General features: G+C 38.2%; 1 long non-coding RNA gene across 1 annotated transcript in view; it reads left to right on the top strand.

Annotated features, from left to right (window-relative positions):
* The window catches only part of LOC120310028, a 30,268-nt gene extending 19,969 nt beyond the window's left edge, over positions 1-10,299 (top strand). Inside the window, exon 2 of the long non-coding RNA XR_005557249.1 lies at positions 10,137-10,299. This is a non-coding gene — a long non-coding RNA (uncharacterized LOC120310028). The remainder of the gene's footprint in view (positions 1-10,136) is intronic.
* Positions 10,300-22,481: the final 12,182 nt, after the last annotated feature.

Below are 22,481 nucleotides of genomic sequence, written 5' to 3'. Positions count from 1 at the left end.
TTCCTATTCTCTGGATGTTGCTGAATTATAATTTCCAGAATTCTTTTATTACTCTCTGTGCTGGTTAAGGCTTCTGCAAGTATATTCATTTTGTTTGTATCCCATCTTTGTGATTTTTACAAATAACTCAATATGACGAACATATCCAAAATACCTTCCTCTTCCTATTTTCCCCACAACAACAATCCTGTGAAGTGAGTTGGGCTGAGAGTGACTGGCCCAAAGCCACCCAGTTAATCATGTGATCATTAAGTGAATCCTTCTTCCCCCATTGACTTGGCTTGTCAGAAGTTGGCTGGGAAGGTCACAAATGGCAGTCACATCACCCTGGACCACTGCAATTGTCATGCATTCATGCCAGTAGAATTTGAATGTTGATCCCATGGCCTTAGGGAATGCTGCGACGGTTGTAAGGGTGAGGACTGATCATAAGCCACTTTTTTCAGTGCAGTTGTAACTTTGAATATTCACTAAATGAATGATTGTAAGTCGAAACACCTGTAACAGATTCTGGAGAAATAGAAAAAGGGAAATGGAATTGCACTTCCATGTTATTTGTGGGCTTCCAACTGCAATGTGTTTAGCAAAGCAGAACACCGAACTGTCTGTGGAGATTCTCAAGTCATCCAGGTTGTGGTGAAGATGTTTTATCAAGAGGCAACTGGACTTTCTTTGTTTTTCTTTGTAGATGTTTCGCTTCTCATCCATGAAGTTTCTTTCGAACTCTTTGTTTCAAGGAGAAACAAATAAAGTCCAGTTGCCTCTTGAAAAAGCATCTTTGAGACAGAACACTGAACTATAAGGAGTTTTTTTTCTGATATCTTCTTGTTGGAGACCTAAATCCCATGACAATGGATCTATAGCATTCCAAACCTATTGACCACAAGAAGGCAAGGATCTGGATAGTTAGGAATTTGTTATCTCCCTCTTTTGTCTACCATTCTCTTGCTCTTCGTGTGAAAGATTGCTTATCTGAGGTCACTTCTTTATTTCTTTCTAGGTGCCCATGCAGACACCACATATTTATTTGAGTTTCTTTCTCACAGTTTCTGTTAGGCTTTGCTCTTTTCCAGGATATATTTCCTGTACATAAATCTCTTTTCTGTTACAATTCCATAATTAAACCTGCTTTACTGTACTAGTAATTGCTAAGGACAGATTCTATTCTCAGGAAAACTCATTCGCATACACAGTATGCTTCAACTTCCAACACTACTAATGTTCTCATTTCCAGTGAAAGCATTGCAGAGACAGCCAATTTCACTCCATGGGAAAAGTTAAAAACCTTGTTTTTATCTGTCCTTTTTATGCACCTTGGCATAGATGATGCATTTTTGGAATTAGTATTTGCACTGTGGGCCATATCCTTAGGCCAGCCCTAATGTGTCTACTCTATATCTTTCTACTTAGGAAGGAAATTGACAGGACAGAAATATCTTATGTGACAATATTCAGCACCTCTAAGCAAAGGAGAGCAAAAGCACCCTGCCACTCCACAAAGCCAGAAAGGTTGGGGAACCCTGCTCTAATCATTTCTTGAAATGATAATTAAAATCTAAAAATATCAGTGTGGTATAGTTGTGAAGTATTTGAATATGACAAGGAAAACCTATGCTTACATTTCTATTCAGCCGTAACACTCATTGGAATAGTTATTATTTTTAAACCTAATCAACTTAAGCCAATTATTATGAAATTCAACAGTGAGGGATGGGGCTGGAAAAGAACCACATACACCACCTGGAAGACAGGTGGGATATCACTTTTCTTAATTTAATTAATGGAAACTGTTCTTTTTGTTATTAGATAAATGCAACCATGTTCACAAGTTTTACAATTTTTATTCAAATTTTAGTTTTAATGAAGGACACATTGTGGCCTATTGATTATTTTTGTTCATTTCAGTGTTCTCTCTCATTATTTGTTGGTACTCAGTGAAACACAGTCGAACTGGAATTTGATAAGTTTTTCATGCTTGGCATAAAGGAGATTGAGAAATATCATGGAGATTAAGGACAGAGCAAGGTATGTGGGAGGTGTAAGGAAGAGGAGGTAGAGAGGAAGACAGAAGCTTCAAGGAGGTGTGTTTCCTGAACAATATTTGCTGAAAGTAAATTAAGCTTCTGGGAATCATTAGTTCAAACTGAAGATTAACTCCTTCTTCCCTATGAATAAAAATGCATGAATATAAATCTTCTGAGTTGAACATAAATATGTACAGTAAATGGGTGTTACATTTTGAGTGGGCACAATTAATTATAATTCATACTGCCAACCAATACACTTTTAATGTCACCCCCATTATTTGTGACAAATTTGTCTCTAAACACTTCAAATAACCAAGAAGATATCATACCTTCATGTTTTATTTACTGCTTAGTGTTTACCCATTTAGTAATCAGTCCATCGCTTACACTCGTGTCAGAAGCACCAAGATGCTTCCGGTTGAAAGGATTAGCTGGTGTCATCACTGTTGTCTGGGGGACACCCAACTGAGGGTTCCTTTCATGACCCTGGCAGGAGCTGGAGCAAAGGATGGGAGCTCAACCCCACCCCACAGCAGCACTTGAGTCTCGACACGCAGGCTTGCTAATCTCCATCCCAGCATCCTAACTTTTATGTTTTCTTGTCGCAGACATTAAACGAAGACACATGGTGAACATCAAGCTTTCTTTATGGACTTCTTCTTACAACCAGAGATAATCAAAAAAAGGCACGCAGGCCTTTTATACTGTCCTAAACCTAGACAGCGTCAGCCAATAAGAATCTGGCTGTTTTTGCACCTTGCGCATGCGCACAAGGCTGGTGACAGCCAGTCTAGTCCCAGGCAGCTTTTGGTCTGCCCGGGACCATTTGCAACATTTCTGAGCCTGCTGAATGCTTCAGCAGGCTCAGGACACAACGCTAACCATGAAAACAGTGTTCCTTTCATCATTCTATTTATTTTCATGCATGTTTTATTTCCATCATACGACATAAAGCTGATAAATATTTTCTAAATGCAACCAGGAATCATCCTTCAACTGTATATTGTGTAAAACTTTCCAAAATTCAAGCTTATTCACTTAATCTTAAAATAAATCAAGTAATGTAAAATAAACTTCTATATATTTCTAAGAGCAAAAACCTTCTGCCTTAAAACTATTCAACATTCTTTTTTATTATTTATTTATTTATTTATTTATTTACGAGACTTATATACCGCTTTAAGTGCAAGCACTCTCTAAGCGGTGTACACCAGTAAGCAATGTATATATATATTTTCATTGCCCCCAACAATCTGGGTCCTCATTTTACCTACCCCGGAAGGATGGAAGGCTGAGTCAACCTTGAGCCGGTGAGATTTGAACCGCTGACTTGCTGAACACAGTCAGCTAAAGTGGCCTGCAGTACTGCACTCTAACTGCTGCGCCACCTCGGCTCTTTTTTGTCCCTTCTTGACCCAGGTACGCCCAATTAATTAATTCCTCCATAATTTTTGCATTCATTCTTGTTACTTTTCCCTTTGCGCATCACTCTACCAAATTGTCAGGCATAGGTGTAATTTTCACACATATGTTAAACATGTCACAGAGCTATTCTATGAGTACCCTATACTTTGATTCCAACATTTCTCAGGTTACACTATTTACACCTAAAGCGTTACCATTTTTTTTCAGTGTTCTCACTGTTAATACTTATAGGACTGTTTGTCAAACATAATATGACTGGGGGCTGTTTTTTTAGTAGCTTTTTGTGATACTAAATATATAACTACATATTTTAAAAAGGAAATCACACGCACAAACCAATGAATTCATTTTCGGTATTTAAGCTATTCTAAATACGCATACTGCTAAATTACTTTTTCAGATAAAATATCAATATCGATTTTTACAATTCACCCAACAATAATCCAGAAGAGTTCGTTAAAATTTTAAGACAGAATCAGAAGAAAACTGTGGATCTGCTTCTGATGCATTTAACTGTTTTTCACTTTCAGTATCAGCAGTAAATGGGCTTCTAACTCACATTTTCCTGGTGTTTAACTGGATGGAAATATTCATTTAAGCTTCATTTAGCTCAATGTATTTTTAATTGCTGCAGATAAAGTTTTACCATATTTCTCTTGTAACTCAGTTAAATAAAAAATAGAATTTTTCCATTTAATCCACAACATTCCTAAATGAAGATTTCAATTGTTGCTTCAAATGTTTCAAGAACTTTGAAAATGTTAATTTTGATGCCTTTTAAATTCAGCTTTAATTGATTTAAAGGACAAACTCTGTCATGTATGTCACTGTTGTTAGTCACTCAAATCCGTGAAACTTGTTTTTAAATTCAATGCCTTTTTCTTAGAGTAATGCTTTCCTCCCTGTTTAATTTTTCAGTTGTAAATTGGAACCCTGCTGCTATTAGTCTTCCATGTTTTCTCAAAGCTTAGAAAGATTAATAAAAAAAATGTGTCAAATGCATATGGTGATAGAGCTGATAAATCTAGCATTTCTGTCCACTCTGACGGCCAAAAATGGGTAAATGATTCTTCCTTATGTTTTCACAAATCTCAGTACTTGAAACTTTGGTTTACCATCACACGACTTAACTCTAAAAATGATCCAAGAACTCTAAACCAGTTATCCCTTTGGATATTAGTTCGATTAGGTTGAATGAACTGTGGTTCTTTTGCTAAATATGAAACCATCCATATTATCACACCAAATGCGCCCAGCATTCAGCTGCCAAAGGAAGCGCATAGCTTTTTTTTGGCAAGAAGATTTAAAAAATAGTGGAAACTTCTTTTCTAAGTGTCAGCCAATTGCCAAAGGGCGTGCTTTAAAAGCACTGCAAATTTTGTTAATGAGAAGCAAACGATAACCACAGGTCCAGGAAGGGCCATTTCCAGGCTGGCAAGCTCTAATAGCAGAGTTTCAAACCAAATCAGCCACTAAGGGCTTACAGCCTTGCATCAGATGCATAGTCCATTTCATCACTTCATTCTGTCAATAGAACCACAGACGAAGACTGATGCAAGAGCCGTTATAAGGAGATAGCAAGGGAATTTGCCATTCCTCTGGGAAGCCATGATAGAAAAAGAAGGTTTATAAACAAAATAGTCTTTCAGCTCCTCTGTTGTAAAGGGAACAGGAAGATTGATTTCCAAAGCTAAAACTGGCATAATATGAGAGGAAAGGAAACAAAAGAAATGAGATAAAACGGAAGGCCCATCGTGTACTTGCATTTTTTTCTAAATAGCCTGTAGACTTGTGACTTAACTTTGATCAAGTAATAATATGACCTTAAGGGAAGAAAAACCTTCAGCTAAGTCTCGGAGGCTGTAGGGAGAAAAATGAATTCCCATGACTGATAATCATGAATTCGTAACACTAGAACTCCAGCTGACAAAACACCTTTGATCATAGACAGTTTTATAAGTTTGTAGCATAATTCGATGCTTTGGGTTCTCCTGTGGTTAGTCACATCAAGCAATACAGTCTGTGTATATAAATGAGCGCACCAAGCTGGCTGCTTTGTAAAGCTTTTTAAAACAAAAAACAAAAAAACCTTGGTACTGCAAAAGTTAGATTAGAGCAGAGGTCCCCAACCTTTTGGGCATCAGGGACTGGTTACGTGGAAAGAGATTTTTTCCGCAGACCGGAGGGGGGCGTGGTTTTGTGTGCTGTCTGCATCCCACAGATGGGGCTTTGCTTGTTTGTGCAGACCAGTTGGGGACCCCTGGATTAGAGAATGTTTTGTTAAGAATACATTGCTTTATCTAATAAAATATATAAAGAGAATTTATTGGAGGGTGTTTCATTAAGTAGTAGTAGTAGTAATAGTAGTAGTGAGTAGTAAGGTTATAAGAGCAGAAGGAGAACCTCACAGTCTTCGTTCAGCATTCTGCTTTACACAGCAGGGAAACTGAAATGGATTCATTCAGGAAAATCACAAGCCAGATAGGAGAGCCATAGTTGTCTTCTATGCTTGCTGCTTAGGAGCTGGTCTATATGAAGTGTATCCTTGAATTCAGGGGTAGCAAAGGGCCCTCACGATTAAGACAGGTAATCCTCCACTTATGAGCTCAACTGAAACCAGAATTTCCATAGCTAAGCAAGGTGATTGTTAAGTGAGTTCAGCCTGATTTTACGATCCTTTTTTCTTTTTGCCATGATTATTAAGCAAATCACTGCAGTTGTTAAACGAATCACACATTCATTAAATGAATCTGACTTCTTCCACAGACTTTGCTTGTCAGAACCTGGCTGGGAAGGTTGCAAATAGTGATCATGTGACCCTTAGAATGCTGCAGCCATCATAAATGCATGCAGGTTGCCAAGCGCTTGAATTTTGATCACATGACTGTGGGGATGCTCCAACGGTTGTAAGTGCAAGGTAATAAGACTCTTTTTTGTGTGTTACAACTTTGAACAGTCACCAAATGAACAGAACACATGATTTCATCTCTCTAAACCCTTCTAACTTGGTATGAAATATGACAGCAGCAAATTTCACCATTCATGAATTATGCATAATAATATTTCCTTTTCTTGGTCCTGCATCTCTCCGTGTTCTATTTTGATGGAATTCCAAGTTCCAGCACTGTGAGAGAGGAACAAAAACTTTTTCTGACCGTACAGCCGCCGGGGTTGGTGGATCAGAAGCTATGCAAGTTAACCACCATTCAAAGATCCCAAATTTTAACCTTTCACATGTTGCTTTATTAACCTTAAAAAAAACACCAATTGTCCAACATAAACTTTTGTGTGGAGATAAGGGGAGAAAATTTAAAATAGCAGTCGGAATAGTACCGAATATGATTTAAGAACATAACTATGACAGCATCCACTGACGAGCAAGTTGCATTTTGGCTGTGTTCAGCACCATGAAGATACAGCAGTGAAATAAGGATACCAGCCCATAAATCTGGTGTTTTGCCATACAAAAATGTGGGCAAGAAGTTCTTGATTTGAAAGCCATAAGCACACAAATGAAGAAAAAGCTTGAAGGCTTTATTAAGCAAAGCATAGCAAAAGAATAACTTTAACTAGTATAATATGGAAAGGAAATATCCATAGACAGGACAATAACAAAAGACCTGTCAAATTCAACAGAGGAGTATCAACACTGGACAAAAAATCACACATTTCTTAAGTCCTGGCAGTCCTATCATCAAAGACAATTACAGGTAATCCTTGCTTAGTGACCACAACTGGGAACAGCAACTCCTTTGTTATGTGCCACAGTTGATAAGTGGAAAATCATATGACTACAGGTAGTCCTCAACTTATGACCACAACTGATGAGGATATAGTTTGATGATTTCCATGTAGATCCACAAACATAGAGCCATGTGTCTATGTTTATATAAACCAATAAACAGAATAATAGTGAATATTGTATAAATAGCATATTTTTCAGCAATCATATTCTGGTGGAAGATTATAAATCTTCTTTCCATGAAGATAGACTTCTAATAATTTCATGGATACATCCAGGCAGTTTTCTTTACCATAGTACAAAGGTATGGCCATCATCATCACTTACAGCCACTGCAACCCTGCTCAGATTTTTGAAATCAGTAGATATTGGCTAAAAACATGGGTCTAACCTTCTATTTATTTCCAAGAGTGCATCAAAACACTGTAAAACCCACAGAATTCTTAGAATGCAAAAGTAAGCTTTGCCTCATTTTATGACTTTTCTTGCCACATTGTTAAGTGAATCACTCCAGTTGCCAAGTTAGTAATACAGTTATTAAGTGAATCTGGCTTCCCCATTGAACTGCCTGCCAGAAGGTTGCAAAAGGGGCTCAAATGATCCCAGGAGACAGCAACCGTCAAAAGTCACTTTTTTCCAGTGTCGTGGCAACTTCAAATGGTCACTAATAATAATAATAATAAAGTTGGAAGGGACCTTGGAGGTCATCGAGTCCAACCCTCTGCTCAGGCAGGAAACCCTACACCATTTCAGACAAATGGCTGTTCAGTCTCTTCTTAAAGACTTCCAGTGTTGGAGCATTCACCACTTCTGGAGGCAGGTTGCTCCACTGGTTAATTGTTCTAACTGTCAGGAAGTTTCTCCTTATTTCTAGGTTGCTTCTCTCCTTGATTAGTTTCCATCCATTGCTTCTTGTCCTGCCTTCAGGTGCTTTGGAGAATAGCTTGACTCCCTTTTCTTTGTGGCAGCCCCTGAGATATTGGAACACTGCTATCATGTCTCCCCTCGTCCTTCTCTTCGTTAAACTAGACATACCCAATTCCAGCAACCGTTCCTTATATGTTTTAGCCTCCAGTCCCCTAATCATCTTTGTTGCTCTTCTCTGTACTCTTTCTAGAGTCTCAACATCTTTTTTACATCCTGGTGACCACTAAATGAACTGTTGTAAATGTTTGTAAATGACTGCGCTTACTGCTTTATCTGGAATGTCTTTGTTGCTCAAAAAGAAAGACACAAAGATTAGCTGGAAAGACAGGAAGTATTCTGAGCAACCGGAAGGTGTAGCTGGGAACAACCATCCGTTTGCCTTCTAGGTGTTTTGTGGCAGACAAGTTACAAATCAACAATGGGATCCATTTGATGAGAGCATCCACAACATACTCTCAGTTTGGCAAAAGTGCCACTGTCCCAAAAAGAATATCAACTATTCTTGACATTGTATCCCGTGTTCAGTTTGAACCTAAAGTGCTTCTGTCTTCAACTCCTGTCACTTTAGTTTTATTTGAAAATGAATGTACTGATACAACAAACAATGTTATAACTTTTGAACGGTCATATATCTCTTTGAATAGTTTTGCTTCTATTATTACAGGATTTAATTCAACTTATAATACTTACACCAAGTTTCCAATCCAAACCCCAAATTGCTTTTAAATGTTTATAGTGGCTGCTTGATAGTATGTAAAAGACAGGAAGAAATGGCATCATATTTAAGTGAGGTCCATAGTGAAAAGAATGTTTATGTGAATATTATAAATGTAAAGGAATCCAAATAATACCATAAATATAAATCGGTTACATGAGAAGAATTGTGTGGTCATCATAATCACCTACTAAATAGGAAACCTCTATTTTAAGACAGATTCTAGAAAATGGAACAGAAGAATTGTTTCCTTTCATTCTGGGATACTGGTGTGTCCTTCAAAAGTTCATTTTATCAAAATATTATCTATGTGAAAATGATATAAGATCAGCATTCAGCGATTTTAAGTCTATTACCAAAATAGCATTTCTTGTGACCATTTATAATTCATTTTCCTTACATGGCCAAGCACAAATCAAATCTTAGTAAAATACAATAAAAGCAGCAATATTCAAAATGAAGCATCAACAAAAGCAAGTACTGGAACAGTCACAGAAAAGACATAACAGCCACAGTTGTTTGATCTTGGTTTAGTATATTGTGTGAATCAGTCAGTTGTATTTTCCCACTAAATTGGGTTAAACAAACCATAAATAAACAGGATTATAGTGATGCACGAATTTTGAAATCCTGCTCGTTTTGCATAAAAGAAAAGACTATTTTCCACAAGGTGGCAGTAGACGCTAAGCAGTTTTAGGAAATTTGTCTGGGATTTGCTAATAGCTGCTAGCAACTAAGGCTGCAATACAGTACCATACTCACAGATGGGGGAAAGCACAAAACTTTGGCAAAGTCTCCCTGCTCTCTTTACAGGAACTATAGTGGCATTTATTCTTCCGGGAATGTGTTTTTTACATCCTGCTTTAGCTGTTAAATGAAGGCTTAATGGGTGGTCTCTTTTTATTTGGTTCATTCATTCATGCAACTCACAGAATGACTGCGCAGCTTGGCACGGACATGGTTAGAAAAGATGCAGAGGCCAAAGCTGACGATAAATAGGCAGCAAAAGTCCGATGGGAACACACAGCACCTGTTCTCACCAAGTTGAAGAGATTTGCTCTCATCAGCCCCACATTTCTTGTGCAAGAAATTTGGGGTGACTTTCCATCTTGTGTTCCATTTTAAATCCATGCAGAATCACCACTACAGAGGGATGTCAAAACTACACAATGCAAATCAATTGACTAAACTGAAAATGCTGGGCAGTTTCCTTATAGAATTGGAACATTTCATTTACTCCCAATTATGACAAGTGGCTTCCCAATTATTTCATAATTAACTTGGTTATTCTTTTATTTAGGATATTGGCATGCTGGCTACTCCCATAAGAAGTCAAGGTGGTATACAGAAATCAAGGAAGAACAGAAGAAAGGCAATGCAAGCAAATCCTGAATCATTATAAAACAGTACATGGAGGACTGAAGTATTTTAAAAAAATTCCAAAAAGTAAAAGTGAAACAAAAGATCATGGTAAACTAGCATATGTTGGTCTTGGAAGGCAAGTATGTATGTGGTTGTTTAAAGACTTAAAATCTCATCCAAGATAGCTAGATAGTAGATAGATAGATAGATAGAGAGAGAGAGAGAGAGAGAGAGAGAGAGAGAGAGAGAGAGAGAGAGAGAATCTTTATTCTCATTTTTACTGTGAGCACATTAGCACATTAAAAATGAAAATTAGTTGCTCTCAACATGTACACACATATAACATACATTTAAACATGCTATATACAATATTTGTATAAACCTACACCCTTACATATAAATAACATACATATATTAATCACTGTCCATCTTGAATACATAACGGAAAGAGGAAGCTTTAGAGTTCACAAGATTAATAGTGTATGGAACAAAACTATGACTGAATCTGGATGTTCTGCTTTGGATACCATAAAGCCTCCTCCCAGAAGGTAACAAAGAAAACAAGTCGTGAAGAGGATATGTAGTGTCCCAGACAATCTTGCGGACCCTGCTCAAGCAACACTTATATGCTATGTTCTGGAACTGCAAATAATGTTTTCTGCGATCCTCACCACATTCTGCACCGCCTTCCTGTCTGAAGCAGTAATGCTTCCAAACCAGACTGTGATGCTGTATGACAGGATGCTCTCGATCGTCCCTCTGTAGAAAGTGGTAAGGACAGGAGAAGGAAGATGTGCTTTTCTCAGGCGATGCAGAAAATGCAGGCACTGCTGTGCCTGCTTCACCAATGTCTCGCTGTTGAGCGACCAAGCCAGACTACTCATTAACTGCACACCCAGGAATTTGATGCTGGTAACCATCTCCACAGGTGAATCATTAATCACAGAGGAGTGTGGCTGTGCCTGCCTTTTCTGAAACTAACAATGATCTCCTTGGTTTTTACAATGTTTAAAACTAGGCTGTTTTTTTTTTATACCAGTTCACCAAACCCTCAACCTCCTTGCGGTAAGCACCCTCATTGTCATCTTGAATAAGACCCACTACTGTTGTATCATCGCATACTTCACAATATGGTTGTGATAAGGTTGTGATAAAGGTATCCCACCTTTATTATGTTTATATACAACTCAAGGGCAGCGAACATATCCAGCATAGTTTCCTCCTCCTATTTTTCCCACAGCAACTGTGTGAGGTGAATTGGGCTGAGAAAGAGTGACTGACCCAGGGTCACTCAGCTGGATTTGATGGCTAATACCATGATATCTGGTCTTAGCCATCAAATCTGGCTGGCTGTATTTTCTGTATCTTCAAGGATCACCCTATGAAGAGCACATTGTAATAATCCAGCTTCGAGGCCACTCCCACTTGCATCATTGATGTAACAGACTTGTCTCCTTCTGAAAAGGACACAACTGATTTCTTAGTCAAAGTTGAGCAAGAGATCTCTTTCTAGAGATTGTACAAACAAATTCAGCAGCATGAAATTCCCTTTTGCTGAAATCAGTAAGAAATTGCAGAAGAAATTAAAGCAATAAAATAAGAACAAGTAAGAAAATGTAGCTAAATTTAGTTTTACACCAGCACCATCTACAATAACATTCAATGCCTTTTTCATCTTTGCAATCCATCCTTGTTTCAACCATATCCATACGAAACTTCAACCATTGTCTTTTGTTCTTTAAACTGCTGATCCCCATCTATTTCAGGATCTCATGTACACCACACACAATTTTCTTGGTTTTCTTCTTCCTGACCACTTCTTCTTCTTTGGTGTCCTATGATTCAGCTCTTTCATTCTCTTTATATGACCAGGCTACTTTATATGTCCAAAGCCACTTCAACATCCCTCCTCCCATTGGTCATTAATATTTGCCTTTGATCCTCATCCATTCAGCACCCAGTCATTCTTGACTCATATCTCTTCTTTTGTATCATAGGCACTTCTTGCAATAAATTCCAACTGCATTCAACTTACTTTTATGTTTCTCATAGGTTTTTCATGGAGACTCTTTTATATCCTAACCATAACTCAGAATATCAAGGACAATTAGCTCCCAAGATAAATACACAGCTTGTGGGATCCCACTAAATAATTCCTATGAGGATGAGCAGAAATTCTCCTTTCCGGATGCTCCTGGAGAGCTAAATCATAATGGTTGTAAAGCTGCACCTCCATTATCTAGTCAGAGATCCCCAGCCTATGGGCTGCTGCCCACTATTGGACCGTGGCCTGCATGCTCACCCTGCCTCATGTCACCATACCTGCGAGTGTTGCACAGGCAATGGCAGCACCACTAGTATTGTGTGGGCGGTGGCGTTGCCACAAACTTTGGGTGGTGGCAGTGCTGCAAGCGGCAGACAGGCTGTGGTGGGAGCAGCAGCACCAGCCTCACGCTGGTGGCAGCATCACTGCAGGCCGCAGCATGAGCCTCATGCATGGGGGGGGGGGTGCAATCCTCGTACCAGTGGTAGCATTGCCATGAGGCTGGTGGCAGTACTGCAAGCCTCACACAGGCGCTGGCATTGCTGAGAGCCTAACACATGTTCGCAGACTCGTTTGTGTGGTGTGCATGCTCGCGGTCTGTTTGTGCACACGCATGCTCGTGTGGCCACATTCATGTTTGCGCATGCAAGGCACTTGCCCCCCTCTCTCTCACTGGGCCACCAACCCAGAAAGTTTGGGGACCCCTGATCTAGGTCATTCAAGAATGTTTATGTTCAGTTTGAAATTCAGTGGCAACGTTTGAGAAGATTTTGTGAGGAGAGACCAAAGGCTTTCAGCAGCTGGGGCTCAGACTATTCCCACGTTTTCTCCAACCAGTCTCTACCCACAAAGAAATTGTCACATCAAAGTGACAAATACATGATGAAAAACCATCAAACACAGCAGTTAAGTCTGATGGAAGTATGTAAGCTGCAGCATGTTTATGATGACTTCATCACAATTCACTTGCTATTACACCATTTCCCCCTCACACAGACATCCTCACCTAGAGATCCACGTCTCTATCCTTCATGCACAAAATACCTGGTATTTTGATATTATTATTATTATTATTATCATTCATCGCACAGTCAGCCAGATGTTCAGACTGGATTTGGCATTTTGTCTACCTATCGAGTCCTTACCCAGGACCTGGGATAGGCAGATGTGGATGTTTGATGGTATTACAGATATCGTCGCAGGATGGAAGCAGTTCCTAATAAGGCCGCCTTTTGCAATTGACTAATAGCGAATTTGTCAATGCCAATGGTGTTCAAGTGGTGCTCCAGTTGTTTTGGGATTGCACCCAAGGAGCCTATGACTATTGGTACTACCCTTGCTTGCTTTTGCCACAGTCTTTCTATTTCTATTTGTAGGTCTTTGTATTTTGTTATCTTCTCCAGTTCTTTCTCTTCTATTCTGCTATCTCCAGGCACTGCCACGTCCACTATCCAGACTTTTTTGTCTTTCTTATCGACAATTGTTAAGTCTGGGGTGTTATGTTGCAGGTGCTTGTCTGTTTGAATTCTGAAGTCCCAGAGCAGTTTAATTTTATCATTTTCTATGACTTTCTCTATTTTATGATCCCACCAGTTTTTGCTTACAGGCAAATGATATTTTTTGCAGATCTTCCAATGCACCATTGTTGCTACTTTGTCATGCCGCTGCTTGTAATCAGTCTGTGCAATCTTCTTGCAACAGCTTACCAAGTGGTCCACTGTTTCTTCAGCTTCTTTGCATAGGCGGCACTTACTGTCTGTTGCTGTCTTCTCAATTTTGACTTTGTATGCATTTGTCCTTAAGGCTTGGTCTTGTGCAGCCAGAATTAGTCCCTCGGTCTCTTTCTTCAATTTTCCTGCTCTTAGCCATTGCCAGGTTTTATTATTATCTGCTTTCCCAGCTATTTTTTTCATGTATTGGCCATGTAGTGCTTTGTCTTCCCATGCCTCTATTCTGTTCTTCATTTGGTCTTTCTTGTAGGCCAGTTTGGTCTCTCCAGTAGTTAGTAAGCCTTCCTGATATACTAATTTCAGTGCATCTTCATCATTGTTCTTCAGATATTCTTCCAAAGCCATTTTTTCTTCTTCAACCATCTGATGTACTTGTAGCATTCCACGCCCACCTATTTGCCTTGGTAGATAAAGTCTATCAATGTCACTGCGTGGATGAAGGGCATGATTCATTGTCATTATTTTTCTGGTCTGCCTATCCATTGCTTTTAGTTCTGCTTGAGTCCAGTCCACTATTCCAGCTGTGTACCTAATGACTGGGATTGCCCAGGTGTTGATTGCCTTTATGGTATTTCCTCCATTGAGTTTGGATTTTAAGATCTTCTTCACTCTCTTGATGTATTCACCTCTAATCTTTTTCTTGACTTCAGTGTGCTTGATGTTGTCAGCTTGAAGGATACCCAAGTATTTGTAGTATTCTTCCTCATCCAGACTCTTAATGTTATTTTCGTGGGGCATCTTGATTCCTTCAGTTTTCACTATTTTTCCTTGTTTGATAGTAAGTGTGGCACATTTGTCCAAGTCCACAAAAACTCCATTACAATATCTTGGCTATATATACGGACAGTGTTGAGCAGCGATTCTATTTCAGATGATGTTTTTCCATACAGCTTCAGATCATCCATGTAAAGGAGGTGGGATAGTCTGGCAGATGTTTTTGATGTTTGATAGCCATGTCCTGAGTTATTCAGTATTGTTGACAGAGGAAACAGTGCAATAACAAATAGTAATGGTGATAATGAATCTCTTTGAAATATTCCTCTCTTGATATTAACCTCTCCCAGCTTTCACCATTGATCTGCAACTGTGTCTTCCATTGTGCCATCGATTTTGCACAAATTTTCTGATGTTTCTACTACTCCTGTTATTTCTAGGCACTTGATTATCCATCATGTGGCAGAGAGTCAAATGCCTTTTTGTAGTCAATCCATGCCACATTCAGGTTGGTCTTCCTTCTCTTGCAGTTTTCCAAGATCATTTTGTCTATTAGGAGTTGATCTTTTGTTCCTCTGCTATTGGGGCGGTTTCCTTTCTGCTCAGGTGGAAAGAGATTGTTTTCAACTAGATGCTGTTGTACTGCATCAGCTACCACACCAGTTAGTAATTTGAAAGTTGTTGGTAAGCAGGTAATTGGCCTGTAGTTACCTGGTGTTGCCCCTTTTGCTGGATTTTTCATTATTAGGTAGGTTTTCCCAGTTGTTAGCCACTTTTCAATTTCTCCTCCTTGTAGTATATTGTTGAACTGCTTGGCAATGAGTGGGTGTATAACAGTTAGATGTTTCAACCAAAACCCATGCAGTTCATCTTCACCTGGTGCTGACCAATTTTTGATTTTCTTTGCTCTTTTTTCTACCATTTTTGTTGTTATTACTAGTTCTTTCATTTCAACTTCTGTTTTATTTGCATCCACCTCTTTTAACCAAGCCGCATCCTTGTTGTATTTCTTTGGGTTATCCCATATCTGCTTCCAGAACTGCACTGTTTCTTCCTTGTCAGGTACTGACTGATTCCTTGCAGTTTCTCCATTGATGGATTGGTAGAAACGTTTCTGATTGGATTGAAATTGGAGGTTCTGCCTATAGTTTGCAATTCGAGCTTCATATCTACTGATTTTCCTGGCTATAGCTGTTATTTGTTGCTTTATTATTTCCAGTATTATTATTATTATTATTATTATTATGGATCATCGCACAGTCAGCCAGATGTTCAGACTGGATTTGGCATTTTGTCTACCTATCGAGTCCTTACCCAGGACCTGGGATAGGCAGATGTGGATGTTTGATGGTATTACAGGTATCGTCGCAGGATGGAAGCAGTTCTTAGTAAGGCCACCTTTTGCAATTGACTAATAGCAAATTTGTCAATGCCAATGGTGTTCAAGTGATGCTCCAGTTGTTGTTTTTTATATTATTATTATTATTATTATTATTATTATTATTTCTTCCTCCTCCGTCTCCTCCTCCCTAACAAGAGAACAGAACAAATGGTAGCAGCCTCAAAAGAAGCAACCATAATAATAGAAATAACATGACAGGAACTTTACTAGCTCCAGACATGGGAAGAGAGCCAGGTCTAAAGAGCCTTCCAGAACCCTAGAACGCTGTTTACCAAAACAGCCAGTCAGACACGTCAGCATTGGATCAAAGATTGTTCCTTTCCATCTAGACCCAGACAATGAGTTAGGACCTTGATAGCTTCACCTGTGCAGCTCAGAGTAGAGATGTATAGTTCAGTGGTATCTGTATATTAATGATATCCAACCCCAATAAATGACCTTATTCTACAGTTTTATGTAGATGTTAAACAGGAGGGGAGGGTAATTTTCAATGTCATGCTTAATAATGCTTAAGTATAAGCATGTAATATTTTAATTACTGAAGGTTACATTGCATATTTCTTATAGATCTTCTTATATGCCTTATTTCTACAATACCACTTGCACACAATTCAACATTTTTAAAAGGGTCATTCTACTAGTCTCTTATCAAAGCAATTATAATATTGTTAATAGTGATCATTGGGATTTTTTTTTAAAAAAAGGTTAATTTGGTTAAATATGTATTTATTCCATTGTTTGCCATAGGGATTTGCAGTATTTAATTTTATTTATTCCACATATATCCATCTTCCTGTTCAAATGGTGCATACTTTCTTAAAGGCAAAACAATCATGTTTGCATTTTAAGTGTTTTGCTAACATTGAGATGTTTCCTAGCATCCTTCTAGTACTGCAATAAATTAATAATTAATGACCAGAAAAATGCATCCTCAGAAGGTTTTTAAATGCTAAGAGAATAGGGGTCAATCACCACTTGTGAGGCTGTGCATTCTCAGAGCAGTGAAAGAGAAGTCTCTCTCTCTGCTCATCATACAGATACTCCTGATCATTCAGCCTCATCTGCATTCCTAATGGTTGGACTGGAGAGGCTGTTAGATAAGATTTAAGCAATTCAGGGCTTGGAAGGTCAATACAAGCACTTAAATAATGTTTGGTAAGCAACTGGTGGCCAGTTGTGACTTCCAGACTATTTCTCAAGGGAAGCCCGCATGTAACTGGTTGTAGTAATAAGGCAAGATGGAACCAAGGCTAACTGGCACCAATAATAATTGGTTCAGGAAAGGGCCCTATGTTGACTACATTTCATTGTGTAAACTTTCCCCTTGCTACAGATGTCATTTGTCATTCTAGGGATAGCTAAGAATTAAAAAACACTCCCAAGCTGGAGACTTGTCATATCAGGGAAGTGTAGTCCCAATTATAATTCTCATTTCCTGTTAATTGAATACATTTCCATCTTGTTTGGATTTAATTTCAGTCTGTTCTTCCTCATCCATCCAATTATTAAACTTGGGTAGTATTCAAATGTGCCCATTACTTCCTTGAACTGGATAATAAGGAGAATTGTTGCTATGCGTAACCAGTCTATTAAAGGCAACCCAGTTCAAAGTTCTGGATGATATCCATGTGGTATCATGTAGATATTGAACAGCACGTGGCACACCATAGGTCAGACTACTAGTTTTGTAAAAACAAGAGAATTGGATCCAGTGTTGTCCTGCTGCATGCCAGTCTACGGTTTTCAAAAACCTGGATGAGCAACACACCATGGACCTTAAAATTCTTCAGAACAAAAAAGCCAGAGAAATCCTACACTGCATCACTGCAGGTATGGTTGCATGATTGTGATCCCAAATCCCAAACAACTGTGGTTTGTTTGACAAGCCATAGTGAAGTAAATAATGACTTGAGTGTCTTGTATGAAACAGCCACACATTCACCTTTTTGTATACTGTGCTGTGCTACTCTGTTGTGAGGTCTTTTTATGTTCTGTGTGATTTATAATGATAGTTCAATGGCAAATCATTTTGGTACATTGTTGAAAAATCTCCAAGTTTCCCAGAATCAACTTGACTTGATTATTGTTTTTAGTTCACTGAAAGGAACTCATAATACAAAAAAACCTGAAAGAGGCACTGACTAAGTGTTTGGCAGAAGCATATTCTACTTTCCTATTGCAGTGAGCAATTGCATAGAATGAGCAATTGAATGAGCTGGGAATTCTCAGTGCTTGGAGTACACATTTCATTCTGGATTTTTTTGAAAGTTAAAAAAAAACTCTAACAACACTTTGCTAGCTTTGTATTTGATTCCCCCCCCCACATGAATTAATTCCCTCCTTTATCTTTCCCTTATATGTTACACAATTTTTGAATAAGTTTCTCCTTATGTCTTTGAGCTTCCATATAAGAATCCTGTTCAAACATTAAAATTACCGAGTCCTGTACAGTATGCTGGGAAAAGGGCAACATTTGGGAGCTTAACTGTTTAACAGGTAGAATGACTGTATCCTGGAAACTTCTCCTTCTCTTTGATGGCATTGTGCAATCCTCATCTTTTCATCTTAACCCTAATTTTTATAGTCTCTTGCAGTGATCATGCCAAAAGCAGGATTAAATCAGAAATCAATAAATGAACAATGCTTTTATTATGTTCAACTTTCTATGTATAATCTAAGCAAATATAGGGGTCCTTGGTGCTCTCCGAGCTTGGTTGCTTTCTTGCAGATGTTTCATGATCCAAAATAGGTAGCAACATCAGCGCTCATTATGAAGTTATCTAGTTTGGGTGATGAAATGTCTACAAGAAAATAACCAAGCTCAAAGAACACTAAGGAGCCCTCATTTCAACCCAGAGCTACAAATATTCTCTTTATCAATAAAACTACAACTGTTTCTCATCAGGATAAAAATGAGGATCCAGACTGCAATATACTGACACTGTAAACCGGTTAGAGAGGGTTATAAAGCACTGTGAAGCCGTATATAAGTCTGAGTGTTATTGCTATTGAAGCATTCATTACATCAGTGATATTTTGGATGAGAGCTTCAGTGAAACTGTTCCTACTGTTTGTACACAAAGTCTACAATCCAACTGCATTTACACTAGCCTCTCTCCCCCTCTCTTCCTCCCTAGTCAATATGTTTACATTTTGAAGATGATTAGAACATATTTTCCAGGACATATATTTTCCATACAGCATTGTTTGTTAGGGTATTTCTCACAACCTAAGACTCCTTAGAAAATGGTATTCAATGTTTATTTTTATTATTTCACAAAAAACATTCAATGGATAAGTCTGTCGGAAGTAGGAGCCAAGTTTTTATATTTAGTCTTCTGACTATCTGGTCTATTGTTTTAAGTTAACTGGAATTGCACAGTGAGAATTTGTCTGCTTATGTTGCACTTGAGTGAACTAACATCTCTTTCTAGAGAAAGTTGGAGAAAATAATGGTCTTGCAGGCAAAGGAAGGAATTCTTTCTGGAAGGAAAAAATGATATTTAACAGCCTTTCATGCATTCAAACAAGAAGGATACCCCCCCCCCCAAGTTTACTAATAGAGCTGGATAGTTCAGAATGCAGTGTCAGTCTGTGTGTATGTGAGCCTCTGTGCTAATTAAGTTAATTATAACTTTTGTTCACAAATACCTGGATGCAGCCTCATCCACATGTAATACATAGGATCAGTAAATGTAATGCAGGTAGACCCTTTCTATTTCCATGTGAACTAGGGCAAATAAAAATAGTTTTGTTGATTTTTTTTAGCTGCATAATTTATTGACCAAATGGTGTGATTTGTAGTGAAGTTCATGCTTTGAGTGAAACCATTCTAACAGTTTTAGCTCCTGGCACTTCCAATTTTCTTTTCAGCAGTAACCAACCTACGTTAATGCTGTTTTAAAAGAATAGCTAGACAGCCTAGTTTTCATAATAGATGAAAGGCTGCTTTTTTTTCCCCTGGTGCTTCTATAACTGAGTTTTTGTTTCTAGCAAAAAGACAGTCAAGCAGAGGAAAAGAGTCCTTAATCCATTTTGAGTCCCTCAGATCTTCTGGGAACAGTTGCATTAATTGGCAGCAAATTTCAACCACTGAGTTACGAAACACTCATCAACTGCAGTGTATTTTCCAAAATAGGCTTAAAGCAACCCCAGATTCCCTGCCAAACCACAGGAAATACACCCTGGAAAACTGTGTCCCTGTCCACATGCCCAATATAACACCTCTCACTTCACAATTGCCTACTGGTTGCCGACCACAAAAATCTTGCCACCTTCTGATCCGGAGCATTCTATCCCTCTTCTGCTGGGACCAACTTCAGATATCAATAAGTTGTCTTCTAGGTTAATTGGAAGTGGTTGCTTTTTACCTATGGATTTTATAAAGAATGCAGAACATAGACTAGTAAGGTTGGAAGAGAACTTGGTGGTCTAGTCCAATCTCCTGCTCAAGCAGAAGACCCTATACCATTCTGGGCCAATAGCTGTCCTGATTTTATTTCTAATCCTACTGTAATCTGGCAACTCTCAGTGGTTATTTTCATGAAAATGATTTTGCCAACTACTTATATAATATTCATAATCTTAACCAATTTAAAAATCTGCCTAAAGTAAGCTATAAATTTTATAAATAACAAGGAACCCTAATCATGTAAAATAAATGTACAGCTTACCAGATGCTTATGAAAAGTTCTCTGAAGGTTTGTGTAATTTGAAATTAAGATTTAAATTCCCTCTGGTCTTTCTTAGACCAGACTTTAAAAAATATGTATGTATGTAATTACACAAAGGTTAATTGAATACTCTATATATATGTTACCACTTGTTTGCATCCATATTTAGCATTCCAGAAATTGAATGTGGAATTTTGAGTACAAAACAATTACGGGTTTCAACTTGACACAAATGATTTAAAATATTAATCTGTTTAATGGGGATGAACCTCTGTTGTAGTGAGGCAATTAAAAAGGTGTATATTACAATTAATTTAATTTTTTATATTACATTTAAAGGATAATTTAGGCAACCACTTTAATAGTATTCCTTGTCAAAAGGTGCACTGCTCTGATTCATCTAAAATGGTAAAAGCATCACGTGTTCTTTAATAGAACTACTGTCAACACTGCTAACACTGGATGTTCCTGCTCTGACAATTGATGAAAATGCAGCCATTTCTTCTTCTCCTTTAACATGCTTTTCTTTACTTTTAGAATTCAGGTGCAGTGGGGGGGGGGGGGTTTGGGATGTAAGCTCAGCTAGCCATAATATAATGCTGCCATGGAAACTCAAGGACGAGCTGATAACATTTTGGCAGGCTGAAGACCTAGGAGAAAGCCCATGCTTGAAGCTAATTGGGGAATGTGTTTTATGACAGTTTATTAGGGGTGGGAATTGTACTTTGTTACTTTGTATCCGGGGGAAGGGAATTTAGTTTTGGGTTCAACTATGTACTTTGTTTCCCGAATAAATGTTCTTTAAGGAAGAATTTTGCCCCAAAGTTCTTTTGATGGGTTTCATCTATCAGAACCATGACAACTATGTTGAAACATGTCCCATGACACTCAGTGTTGGCAAAATTAATTATTAAATTTGATGTATAAAATTCGGGCCCTGGTATTGTTCACTTAGTACAATGTTCCTCTCCTTCTTATTTCTTCAGCATTCTGGGATGTTTTGAAGTTCCATGTATATATAGGAGAGTGCCTGTATTCTACATATCCGACAGGATAAAGATTCAAGCCCCAGAATTCTAGTTTTCTCTCCAGTTTTCTTGACAGGCGAGAAACAATAGCAGTTACTTGAAAGTGATAAGAAGAATCCATGTTGATTCAGTTCTCCAGATGCACATAAACAGGTTGGGCAGGAGACACAGCCTAATGAATAAGTTCCATTCTCCACTCAGTTTAAACTCTCTATTTTTCCTTCAAGTTTTCTGTGCATACCATAAGGAAATGAAATTGTAGAATCACAAACAATACAGTTCTAATATGAAGTTAATGAAATGAGCTTGACCTGGGGAAAGTAAATGAACTTAATACTTATTGTATAATGAACACCATTTAGACTTTCAAGATTGGAGTGGCAAATAAACTAGAATAAAGACAGGAGAAAAAAGAGTATATACATGCAACACACTTAGGGAAATAAGACAAAGACCCAGCAGTTGGATTTGCACGATATGTTTGATTAATTCTAACCTTGTTTTTTGTGCATCAGGCTGTGGTGCAAGTTCAGCATTTATGTTTCAATATACTTTATGAATCCAGAAAATGGGTTGTCTCAATAACTGGGTTCAATGTGTCGAGTGAATGCAGTCAATATGAATAAAATTAGCACCGATTGGGGAGCTTGGGGGTGTGTACAGAACAACAAAGTGTTTTTGATGTTCTTCAT

The sequence above is a fragment of the Crotalus tigris genome, unplaced genomic scaffold (assembly GCF_016545835.1).
Source record: "Crotalus tigris isolate CLP2741 ecotype Arizona unplaced genomic scaffold, ASM1654583v1 scf7180000018103.2265978, whole genome shotgun sequence".
NCBI classification, from domain to species: Eukaryota; Metazoa; Chordata; class Lepidosauria; order Squamata; family Viperidae; genus Crotalus; species Crotalus tigris.
Note: the sequence above shows the minus strand (reverse complement) of the source record. Positions and strands in the feature narration are given on the sequence as shown.